Below are 10741 nucleotides of genomic sequence, written 5' to 3' on the forward strand. Positions count from 1 at the left end.
CAAACACATATCATGCATCTCCCATGATATGGGTATCTATCTTTTATCATGATGACAAGAACAAGGAGTTAGACACACAAAATGTAGCCCCCTAGTACTCACAGAGGGGCTACCTTAACTTTGTCTCAAGTGCAAGAAGTGCTCTTTGTCAGCTCCAAGTTTTCAAACCAGGGTTTATAGCATTTGGTCAATCTTGCTTAAAGATCTCACTGAGCTTGTACCCCATGTTCCAATAATTGATTCTGACCTTAGTTTCTAACATGGGATGCTAGGTCCTCTCATGCCCTCCCAGAGGCTGGTGTCCTGACAGTCTTGGTGGAGACACTGGGACTGAGGCTGCCTAGATCTTCCCACAATGCAGATTTTATCACTCTTCTGTCCACCTGTCAGAACTTCTTCCTATCCTGGACCTCTCCAGGCAACATTCTGCCATTTTAAACCACTCCTGCCACCTAAATTTCCAGATAACATGCTCTGCACTCTGTCTGTACCTCCCCTATTGCACCTGTGTCTCAACTCCTTCTCTGACTGATTCCACCATCACCAAGTGTCCATCCTGGGCCGAGAACTAGAGGAAGCTGCAGAAAGAGTAAAGTTATATGTAGAAAAAGTTCAATTCTGATCCTGAACATTAGTACCTCTTTCTCATGAGGCTGTCATGAGGAGTAAATGAATATATGCCTTGGGATGAGACCTTAGATGAAATCTCAACCATAAGGACTTACCTGTGGAGGAGGGATGGTGACATTCCAGATAAAGGGAACAGCTAGATAAAGCCCAGGCACCAGTATCCACACTGCCTGGAGGCCCCTGGGTGCCCCACTGTACCAAGAAAAATGTCTATCACTTGGACATGAGGGTCCTGAAATTCAAAGTCTCTTCAGAAGGATCCCAGCTCAAGATGATGCTCACCCATGTTTCATCTCACCTCTTTCTGAGCCAAAGCTAGACATTTTGATTAGACTGTAAGGTGCTAATTAAAATCACTAAGTGAACCATTTCCCATTTACTCTTAATTTTCAAGCACCACTGTAATGATGCATATTATTAAGTATGTCAGATTAGCTTGGCTCTGAATTTTAATTTATTTGACACTGAACTCTATTTACGTAAGTTCTTTTTTCCAGTGGGTTCTTCACAAAGCAAGGGGATAGTTTGCAAAGTTGCAAGCATTGGTTAAACATCATGAGTCCTATATTCAATTACCCATAGCTTGTCTATTTACAAGCTTAAGTAATTCTTTATGTAATCAAAAATCCCATAAAACGCAGTGACACTTTTAAAATCCATACCTAATCTATATGGTTGATATCTGCCTTTTTCCTCAGGAGGATCTTAAACGATTTACTTTCATCTTGTTTCTTTCTTTGGCATATGTTTTTATTTATTTGTTTTTCACCCATACCATGCAGTATGTGGGATCTTAGTTCCCTGACCAGAGATTGAACCTGTGGCTCCTGCAGTGGAAGCTCGGACTCTTAACCATCAGACTGCCAGGGAAATTCTGCATATGTTGTAGAGTTCTAATAAATGGAGGAGGAATGTTTGGTAGGAGAAAGTTGATGTATTTAGCTCACACGTCTAGTAGCATTTTCACTCATTATAAATAAACAGATTAGTAAACAAAAGATGGATCTGCATTTTTTCAGGGTGCCTGTTTACCTTTTCTCTCTGCCTTAACCCCTAGTGTATATTTATGTTGCTGCAGGATAAAAACACACTTCTGACTAATGCACAGAAGGGGTCCAGATGCTCTTGTCAACAATAAACAGCATGGAACCCCTTGATAAAGATGATGTTATCATCTCTTAGGATGAACGAATTATATCAACTTTGGAACATGTGGAGTTGTTATGCTTTTGAGAATGTGATTGGATTTGTATAAACCATGTTCTTGTGGGACATCAGAAGTTCAAAGAGGAACAATAAATCGGGGAAAATAAGTATATGTCGTCCTGACAGATTAGTATCCTTAGTATATAAAGAACTGTTTTTGAGATTCATGTATCCAGTTGGTCAGCCTTCATGCATTCATTAATTCAACAAAATTCTTTAAGTACTTTATGTGTTGAATTATGACCTTCCCCAAATTCATATATTGAAATGCTAGGTCTCAGTACTTCAGAATGAAACATTGTTTTGAGAACGGTCTTAGAGAAGTAATCAAGTTATGTGACATCATTAAGGTGGCCCTGACCCAATATGACTGGTGTCCTTATAAATGGGGGAAATTTGTGCACAGAGATACATGTAGAAGGAGGACAATGTGAAGAGACATAGTGGGGAAATGGCCATGAGGAGCCAAGAGAGAACCTGAAACAGATGCCTCCCACACGGCCCTTAGAAGGAACCAATCCTAAGACACCTTGTTCTCGGAATTCTGGCCTACAGAACTGTGAGAAAATCATTTCCTGTTGTTTAAACCATTCAGTCTGTGGCCCTTTGTTAAGACAGCTAATATAAGCGCTCACTGTGTGCCAGATACTGTCCTAGTGCCGGGAATAAGGTAGTGAACAAAACCAACAGGGTCTGTCTTTCAAGCATGAGAAGCAGTCACCAAGGACACAAATAGATACGGTAACATGTCAAATCAAGACCTGTGTTGTGAGGACTATAAGGCAAGCTAAAGAGAGAGAGTGTTATTTAGATTGGAGGGAGGCCGCTCAAAGAAAATTTCTCTAGGGAAGTCATATTTGAGCAGATCTTGTAATAGGTGGCTCAGTGGTAAAGAATCAGCCTGCAATGCAGGAGGCGCAGGTTCGATCCCTGGGTCAAGAAGATCCTCTGGAGAAGGGAACAACAACCCACTCCAGTATTCTTCCCTGGAGAATTCCATGGAGAGCGAGCCTGGCGGGCTACAGTCCACAGGGACATAAAGAGTCAGACACGGCTGAGCAACTAACACTTTCACACTTTCACTGGGTTTTGCAGTGCCATTACCCGCCTCCCTGTTACCAGGCAATGGTTGCCACAAGACCGCTGACGATTGCCCAGCCATCGGTCAGCACCACAGAGGCCACCACCCGCTCCTCCACGAAACGAGCAACTGTCAGTGAACGACCAACTGTCAGTGAACGACCGTTGGCGGTCCTGCTCAGCCATTGGTCAGGGCTGCGGTGGGCCCCGCCCCCAGCGAGCAACCGTCGAGGAGAGACTGTTACTGGGCTCCTTCAGCCAGCAGTGGGGGAGTGGTGGTCCTCAGGTGGAGACTGAGGTAAGAGGGGGATCCCAGCCTTCTCCCCGGGGCCCTACAGCTCACCTGGCCTTGGGCCAGCAGCTGAACTCTGGGGGCAGGGACAGGTACAAGCGGGGGGCTGTGTGCAGTAGGGCTCCAGAGCTCTGGCCAAGGCTGCCCACTGGCCGGACCCAGACTATGAGGTTATGGTGAACCTCTCCCCCACCCCCGTCTCGGCAACCTAATGGCAGTGGCTGTCTGCATAGGACGCAGTCAGCGGGACCTAGTCCCTGCCGTGTGGGCGGCCTGAGGAGCCTGAGGAGTTGGATTGGGCAACTGGATCCCTCAGTTGATGATGGCTGGGCAGGGTCTGGGGCCCTGGCCATGAGGGAGCTGCCAGTTGAGATCTGCCTCCTCTTAGCCAAGACCTGGACCTCAGAGTGGGAAGCTCATGCCTGGGGATCTTGCCCTTTCTTGTCAGAGCAGGGAAAAACAATGGATTGGTGGAGATTCACAGGAACATTGTTTACCTGACCACGACCTGACTCCAGAATAAAGGATCTGATACCAAGAATTGTGCAACCACTAACCATAGCCCTCCCTCACCTTCCCTAAAAAAGGGTTTTGCTGAAGGCTTTTGGGGAGGTGTTTTTGTTTTTAACAACTGATTATCAATTTATTAGGTTGATTTAAGCATATGCAATAAAGACTTCAACCTTGACTCCTGGCTCAATGCTGATGGAAGTGATTTGCTTAACAATCTCAGAGGGACTGTGCAGGTCAATGAGTTGCTTTAGGACCCTCATCTCAAAATTATCCCATCTTAGATCGTTCATCACAAGGAGTTTTCCTTGCAGTTATTCTCAGGGTCTTGGTAGGCATCCAAACTGGTCCTTTCACTTTGAGACTCTTTTCCTCAGCAGCTGTGATCAGGTCAGCACTTGCCTTCTCCAAAAACTTTAGGTTGCGGCTGGTGAGGGTGATTCTAATCTGGTGAATTGCCATCTCTGGCTTCACGGGAATCTTGCCTGTATCTTTACAAGCCATGACTGTGGGGCGTCTTCCAACCAGCTGGTTCCTCAGTGAGAATGAACAGCAGTGAGTCTGGAGAAGGAGTGGTCTCCACAGCAGTGGTGACCACGTTTTCCTCAAAGGGGTGGAGGAGGTTCAGTTTTTTTAAGGACTGAGGCACCTGTCTCCACACATGGCCCCATAATAAACCTTTCTCTGTTCCAAACTCTGATGATTTGGTATTGTTTGCCCTCACTGTACCTTGGGCACACAGACTTGCATTTCTGCAACAATCTGATAAACTGAGGGTGAAAACTATGTGGTTATCTGAGGAAGGAGGGTTCCTGGCAGAGGGAACAGCAAGTGAAAGGCCCTGAGGCAGACATGGGTTTGACATTTTTGCTCTTCCTTTAGTTGTACTGGGAGCACAGCAAGAGAGGAGGGGTGACAGACAGTAGGATCAGAGAAGAAGGTCAGACCACAGAAGGAGGTCAACAGTGTCAGATGCTAAAGAACCAAACCTTGAAGGGCTTTAGGTTTTATTCCATGTGATGACAGCCATCAGAACATGTTAAGCAGAAGAGTGACACAATCTGATTACTTTTTAAAGGCTTCTTCTGGCTGCTGTGTGAAAAAAGATTGGTAGTGACTCAAGAATGGAAGCAGTGAGACAAGATATTAATATATAGTAAGAGGCTGTTGCAATAATTCAAGAGAGAAGTCCTCATGGCAAGGACCAAGTTGGCAGCAGGAAAGAGGATAGGGATGGGTAAGTCTTCAATCTATTTCATGGTTAGACTCTACATGATTTGCTGGTAGGTTGAGCATGATTTGTTAAAGAGTCAAGAATGATTTCAAGGTCTGGAGCCTGAAAAACTATGTGAATCATGATGTAGTTTATTGAGATGGAGAGCACTAAGAAAGAACAACTTTGGTAAAACTAAGAGTTCTGTTCTGGATGTGTTGATTTGGAGGGGGTCTATAGAGTATGCAATGGGCTTAACTGGCGGCTCAGTGGTAAAGAATCTGCCTGCAATTCAGGAGACCGGGTTTGATCCATAGGTTGGGAAGATCCCCTAGAGTAGGAAATGACAACCCACTCCAGTATTCGTACCTGAAAATCCCATGACAGAGGAGCCTGGCAGGCTACAGTTCATGGGGTCGCAAAGAGTTGGGCATGACTGAGCAACTGAGCATGCATGTGTGCATAGAACACTACAAGAAGAGTTTATGGGAGAGGTCGGAGCTAGAGATGTGAACTGGTGAGTCTTCAGAATAAAAAATGATAGTTAAAGCCAAGATCCTGGCACCAAGAGGGCAACTGTAGAGAAGAAAAAGGTTTGAGGCCAGAGACCTGAGGCTTCACACTATAGAGGAATGGAAGGGGGTAACCAGCAACTGAACCCAAGAATGAGTGCCACCAAGGGCAGAGGAGCAAGTTGTCTTGGAAGCCAAGGAGACGAGAAGGAGGTAGTGGTAAACCCTGTCAGTGGCTGCTCATGAATTGAGTTAGATAAGAACTGAGAACTGCTCCTTGGTTTAGCCACCAGAGACCATTGGTGACCTCAAGGAAAATGTTTTTGATAAACTGGGAGATTACCACCCCATTGGTGTGGGTTCCAGAGAGAATGGGTGGTGAAGAAGGGGAGAGAGAGAATTATTTCATCATTCTTTCAAGGAATTTTTCTGCAAAGCAAAATGAAGCAGCAGCCGGAAGAGGTGGGCTCTAGGAAGTTTTTTGCTGTTGCCTGTTGTTTTCTTTTAAGCTGGGAGATATCGTGTCTATGTCATATGCTTCAGATTTTAGGCTGAAGGAAATTATCTAATAAAAAGGTGGAAATTGATGTTGTAGGAAATAGGATTCTGTGGGGGTTTTTTTTTTCTTTTTATTTGTTTATTCATTGTGCTGGGTCTTCATTGCTGCACACAGGCTTTTCTCTAGTTGGGGCGAGCGGAGGCTACTCTTCATTGCGGTGAGTGCCCTTCTTATTGCATTGGCTTCTCTTGTTGCCAAGCACAGGCTCCAGGGGGCACAGCTTCAGCAGTTGCAGCATGCAGGCTCAGTAGATTCAACTGTGGACCCTAGAGCACAGGGCCAGTAGTTTTGGTGAAGGGACTTCAGTTGCTCTGCCACATGTGGGATCTTCCAAGATCAGGGATTGAACTGGTGTCCCTTGCATTGGCAGTTGGATTTCCATCCACTGTACCACTAATGGAGGTCCCCAGGAAACAGGATTCTTGCAGAGCTGCTGAGGGGGGTAGAATCCATACCTGACTGAGAGGTTGCTCTCTGCCTGGCATCCTGCTCCTTCACATTCAGATGATTCACCTAGTATTGTAGACAGAAAGGCAGACCTACAGGAAGAGATGCAGAAAGGTGGGGAGACGGATGCTTGAATTCCTCAGTGAAATAGAAAGTAAGGTCATGAACTGAGGGTGAGGAGAGAGGTGGGCATTGGAGACAGAGGAGAAGGTGTGAAACAATCCTTTTAGGAAAAGGGTGAGGGGGTGAGTGGAGGAACGAGGAATGTCCATAGCCTAGCCAGATGGGCTCACTTGAAGTCTAAGATCCTAAATTTAAAGTGAGACTAGTTGGCACAGTGCATGGTTTTCTTCACCTGTGTCTGGCTGCTTGGGTGCAAGCATGAGTAGGGAGACAGATTTAACCAGTGTTAAGGTCGGACTTGTGTCCCCCACAAGTTTATATGTTTGAAGCTGTTACCCCCAGTGTAGTTGTATTTGGAGAAAGGACCTGAGGAGGTAATACGTGTTAAATAAGGTCATAAATGTGGGCTTTAATCCCATAGAACTGGTGTCCTAATTAGAGGAGAAAGAGACAGTAAAAGGCTCTTAAATTCCACATGTGCACAGAAGAAAGACCATGTGAGGACCCAGAGAGAAGGCAGCTGTCTGCAGCCCAGGAAGAGAGCCCTCACAGAAAACTAACCCTGACGGCACTTTGTTCATGGCCTCTGGTCGCCAGAACTGTGAGGAAAATGTAGTTTCTGTTGCTCAAGCCCCCCTGTCTGTGGAATATGGTTGTGGCAGCCTGAGCAAACTACTGCAACCAGAGATGGAGCTTTCTCAGGCAAATGTGACAGAAGATAGTACAAGGAATGATTACAGAGGCAGGCTGAATGAAGAAATAGCTGTAGGATACTAGGCCTAGCATGTGGAACTTGGCAATTCCTCCACCAGGGTAGCTGCTGCCAGCTAGCTTCTCAGTACCTGCCTTCTTTCTCTTCCCACTGTGACAGGTATTGCTCTAGGAAAAATGCCATGCAAGTGGGTAAGTTGCTCACCCTCAGGGGGCTTACAGTCAAGTGAAGGGGAGAGACACAGATAGTATCAGTACAACATGACCAACATTGTCGTAAGACATTGACAGTGTCTTGGTCCAGAAGAGGTGTCACAGAAGTGCTGTTTGAGCTGGGCGCTGAAGCTGAGCAAGAGTTTACCAGGAGAGTTTCCAGGCTGAGAGAACAGGAGTCTCTGAGGAGGACAGGACACTTGAGAGAGAGCAAAACATTTATCATGGCCTCAGTGCAGGAGGTAGGATGTTCCTCCCTGGGGCGGTGGGGAGGGAGTGAGGAGGCAAGCTGTAGCCAGGATGTGAAGGGCCTGGAGTTGATTACATGATAACCAGAGGATTGATATCATAGACTATTCTTGAAAGAAAAGATAAAACTCTGTTAGCATTGTGGGAAATAAATTAGAATGGAAAAGAACTTAGCAGGCAGTTAAAATATCAATCTGGTGCTTAGGAGAAAGTGCAAGGCTGGGAAAATCCATTTCATTATCTCATATAGTAATGGAAGCCATGGATGTGACTGAGAATAAGATGGCTATCACTTCCTGAGTGTTCATCACATGCCAAGCACTACACCTTACATGGATTATCTCGTTTAAAGTTGACGTCAGGGAGTTCCCTGATGGTTCAGTGGTTAGGACTCAGCACTTTCACTGTTGTGGGCCTGGATTTAATTCCCGGTCGGGGAACTAAGATCCTGCAAACCATCTGGTATGAACAACAACAACAACAAAAACAAACTGAAAGCAAATTTATTTAGAAGATATTATTGTTATTGTTTCTTCAGATGAATAATCTGAGTTTAGAGAGATTAAATGATTTGCCCAAATTCACATAGTTGGTAAGTAGATTTTAACTCAAGTGGTCTGACCCCAGTGTCCCCTGCTCTCTTTTGCCTTGGAGATATCTATGTTTAAGGGGTAAGCAAAAGTGGAGTCTGGGCAGGAAAAAATTTTTATTTATTTATTTTATTGAAAAATTTTATTGGAGTATAGTTGATTTACAATATTGTGTTAGTTTCAGGTGTTCAGCATTGTGAATCTGTTATACATATACACATACCCACTCTTTTTAGATTCTTTCTCCACATAGGTCATTACAGAGTATTTGAATTCCTTGTGCTATAGAGTAAGTCCTTATTCTCTATTTTATACATAGTAGTGTGTATATGTCAATCCCAGTCTTCTAATTTATCCCTCCCCTCCCTCTTCTCCGCCTGGTGACCTTAAGTTTGTTTTCTACATCTGTGACTCTAAGGAAATAGTTTTTTAAAGATTTTGGCAGAGAACCAAGAAAGCAGATGATTGGCATCAAAGGCTCAAAAGCATTCAAAAGGAGGTCAATGAAGATGTGCTCTAAATAGAAGTCCAGATCACATAAGACCATGGTTGCACTTCCTAAGGGCAGACCGGGTTAACAGCAAGGCCAGAGGCTGGCTAAAAATGCTGAGGAACAAGTGAGGCAGTGGTTTGATGTAAAAGTCATGCAGCAGGTCAGCTGGCACCTGAGGAAAGAGAGGGGTGCTGGCCACCTAGACAAGTACACAGGTGACGTCACCGTGTCCAACTTATCTCCATTCCACAGTCTGGCAGGCTCAGAAACAGGTTTGCCAGCACAAGTCTCCAAGTCCGTGAGAGCTTATGTTTGAAAACCAGAATGTTGATTGATTAATTGGTGCTGAGTAATAAACTACTGAGAAACCCAGATGTTCATAGTTTGCTGATGAGAGCACTATAGCTTACTGGCAAAGCCTAACATTATAATCAAAATGTTACCAGGAAGCATGAACTCAGAGCAAGATAAGGGGACTGGTGTCCTCAGTCTATGACATCTTGTGCACCCATCTTCACCAGGGATATACCCTCAGGTGCTCATGCTTACCAGTTATGGTTCTGTCTCCTTTGACCAGCAGTGGAGTCACACTGATGAATTTTATTTCTGTGGATTTTTTTCTTAGAGAAACCATTCCATTCCTATTACTTCAGTGTTTCCCAATCATTCTCATACAATTTTCATAATATTTGACATACCCATGTACCACCAATGTGTACCATCATTAGTTTAAATTCTAAAAATTAATTTACTTAAAGTTAAGAATAAAGATTTATCTTAAAAGAAAGTGTTATGTTATGAGAATAAATGCAAAGCCAGCATCCTTTGCCACAAAGAGAAGGCAACTGTAAATCTAAAGACATAGCTTTGAAAAAAAAGATCAATTATCTGTTATTCCCCCAATTCTTGAATACTGGCAATGATATGCTTACTACTCCCTGGGAAGCACTTTTCTCAAGCAACATAATGCAGTTACTACATGTATGCTTTCTCAGCAACATTCTCATTTATTGGAATGGCTCCACACTGTTCCGTACACAGGGGCAGATCTACTGTGAAACTACTTATAATAAGGTTTGAACTTCAAGATTCATTATTTTTACCTGTCCTTTCCAAGGCCTTATATGTTTGTACCTAATTTTGTGTTCTTTTTACAAGGAGAACCCTACCACTACATCCTGTAAAAGTTTATGCCCCAAACCTATATTCTCTCCTACTTCCGGATCATTCTAGAGGTGGCTAAATTCACCTCATTTCATACTGAAGGGGTAAGTTTTTTTCAGGTTCAGTGATGTCCTGCAGTTTATCCCTATACCAACTTTGTAGCGAAAGAGATATTTGATGAGTCCCTTGAAGGTAGGCAAGAGTGAAGGGAAGGGTGATGTTTAGACTAGAAAAACGTGAAAGTGTTTATCAAGAGAATGGGTGGAAGGAGACTAAGGTAGTCTAAAAGAGGAGGAAATTGATGGAAAGCGGTTTTAGCACATAAGAGAGGGCTTGACCTTTGAAAGAAGGACCCCTTTCCCTGTAAAAGAGACAAGAAGGGATGCATCTTAGGTAGATCAACAAAGAGGCCCTGACTTGTTTGGTCTCTAGTTTCTCTTTGGATTCTGAGAACACATCCCATGTCAAGAGTGAGGGACGTGGAGATTGTGTGGGAGGTTTGAGAAGCCTTTGTTTGAAGTTTTCGACATGGAGTCTGCAAGAGGGAACTCACCAGAGGCAAGAGAAAGCCTTGTAGAGTGGCTTGGATGGACCAGTTCATAGGGATGCTGGGCAGTGCAATGGTAGGATACTTACCCAGACGACTCTGAGGCCCTCATGGTCTGATTCTGTCATGAGTCATCAAGGAAGGAGAGAAAGGATGCCGAGGAGGCAAAGGAAATGGAGTCGCTAATAAACATGTCATGGAA

At 44.3% G+C, this 10741-nt stretch overlaps 1 pseudogene; it reads right to left on the minus strand.

Annotated features, from left to right (window-relative positions):
• Positions 1-3864: 3864 nt before the first annotated feature.
• On the minus strand, positions 3865-4222 carry LOC122678166 (annotated as a pseudogene).
• Between the last annotated feature and the right edge of the window lie 6519 nt (positions 4223-10741).

Source organism: Cervus elaphus, chromosome 3 (assembly GCF_910594005.1).
Source record: "Cervus elaphus chromosome 3, mCerEla1.1, whole genome shotgun sequence".
NCBI classification, from domain to species: domain Eukaryota; kingdom Metazoa; phylum Chordata; class Mammalia; order Artiodactyla; family Cervidae; genus Cervus; species Cervus elaphus.